Source organism: Bison bison, unplaced genomic scaffold (genome assembly GCF_000754665.1).
Source record: "Bison bison bison isolate TAMUID 2011002044 unplaced genomic scaffold, Bison_UMD1.0 scf7180017864529, whole genome shotgun sequence".
Classification (NCBI taxonomy): Eukaryota; Metazoa; Chordata; class Mammalia; order Artiodactyla; family Bovidae; genus Bison; species Bison bison.
The window spans coordinates 357,546-359,704 of NW_011495079.1; the positions used below are offsets into that span (position 1 = coordinate 357,546).

General features: G+C 45.0%; 1 protein-coding gene across 1 annotated transcript in view; it reads left to right on the top strand.

The window, feature by feature from the left end:
* MTM1 (myotubularin 1) overlaps positions 1-2,159 on the top strand; it is a 71,787-nt gene that overhangs the window by 59,722 nt on the left and 9,906 nt on the right. The gene's annotated exons all lie outside the window — the stretch shown is intronic.

The window sequence follows — 2,159 nt, forward strand, 5'->3', positions numbered from 1 at the left end:
CCTTCCCTCTCCCTGCTAGTAATCACTAGTATGTTCTCTACATTGGTGAGTCTGTTTCTGTGTTCTACATTTCTTTACTTATATTATAGATTCTTCATATAAGTGAAAACATACAGTATTTCTCTTTCTCTGACTTACTTCACTAAACATAATCATCCCCTCCAGGTTCAGCCATGTTGCTGCAATTGGCAGCACTTCATTCTTTATGGCTGAGTAGTAGTCCATTGTATATACATGACACATCTTATTTGCCCATTCACCTGTTGATAGACACTTAGGTTGCTTACATATCTTGGCTATTGGAGTAAGCATGGCTATTAAAGGCATGCAAGGTCACCCTCCCAAAACACCATAAAAATGTCAGTAAGGGAAAATTTTTAAAAGGCATTAACTCATAAGAGCAGGGGGAAATAAGAAAGGAGACACAGTAACAAACTTGGAAGCTGGAAAGATAGTAGCTAAGTGGAAAATAACTTCACTTGAGAATCTCATACGAGCAGTAGGGAAGGCAAGAACCAGTCCACTTTGCATCGCAGGAACCCCAGATGACTCAGGGCTTCTGGGGCAAAGGGGGAGGGATAAGATACCCTGAAGGCGTGTTTAGAATAAGCAGGCAGCTTTCCTGGATCACGCCCACCCATCTCTACACTTGAGGACAGAGGTTTCTTCTCGAGAAAGAGTGAGAGTAGGTCTCCAGGCTGGAGACCTGAGTGTCATCAGGGATTGAGTGAATGGAACAGCTGGCCTGTGAGGGCCTCCGCCCATGTCCCCTGCTGACTCCTTACATCCTGGCAGCAGGTCCTTATCTTTCAGGTAGGAGCCTTCTCTGTTGGCAGGGAAGGAGAGAGAAGGGAACCCTTGGATGTTGCTGGTGTGGGTGTAAAATATCATGGGAGCCAGCATTTCTACTCCCGGGTATGTACCCAAGAGGGAGGAAAACAGGGGTAAGGCAAAAACTTAGTGCAGGACAGCCCTACTCATAATAGCTAAAAGGCCTCAACAACCCCATCATCCATCAGCTGATGAACAGACAAACTAAATGTGGTCTCTCCATTCAATGGAATATTATCCAGCCATCAGAAGGAATGGAGTTCTCACCCACATCACAAATGCATGACCCTTGAAAATATGCTTACTGAAAGGAGTCAGACATAAAAAGGCACACACAATATGATTACATTTATCTGAAATGTCTAGAAAATCAAGTCCATAGAAACAGAAAGCAGACTAGTGGTTGACAGGGGGCTGAGGGAGGGGAGCATGGGGAGTTCCTTCGTAGTGTGTATGGGCCTTCCTTTGGGGATGATGAAAATGTCTTAGCACTTGACAGAGGTGGTGGTTGCACACCATGGAGAAAGTACTAAAAGCCTACCATTGTAGACTAAAATGATGAATTTTATGGTATATGAACTACACTGAACTTGTAAAAAAAAACAGAAAGAATCATCTCTGGAGAAAGCGACTAGCCCAAGAAGAAGGACCTCAGCATTTGCTGAGTCATAGCAATCTAAACCCTAAACATGGATCTCATCAAAGCTACGCTATATATTGGGGATTCCCAGGCAGGGCAGAGGGTGCGAGCACAGCAGCGTGGGGTGGGAGCCATTCTCCCTGTGACAGTGTCAAGAGTTAATGCCTATAAATGTGTAGTCAAAAAATAGCAAGAGGATAGTGTTTCTCCAAGATGTGGAGGTAAGTACCAAATAACCAGATACATTTAAAAAGTCAAACACAGTTGTTTGGGGGAGAAAGGTGAGAGACTGCTTTTTCCATAACAAACCTGGTCTAGCTGTTTGACTTTAAGTCAACTGTGTGCACGTATAAAAATAAAAACAAACATGCAAATAAAGACAAGGCAGTATAGATTGTGGTGGAGAAAGCAATGGCACCCCACTCCTTCCTTTACTCTTGCCTGGAAAATCCCATGGACGGAGGAGCCTGGTAGGCTGCAGTCCATGGGGTTGCTAAGAGTTGGACTCGACTGAGTGACTTCACTTTCCCTTTTCACTTTCATGCATTGGAGAAGGAAATGGCAACCCACTCCAGTGTTCTTGCCTGGAGAATCCCAGGGACGGGGGAGCCTGGTGGGCTGCTGTCTATGTGGTCGCACAGAGTCGGACACGACTGAAGCGACTTAGCAGCAGCAGCAGCAGTGTAGA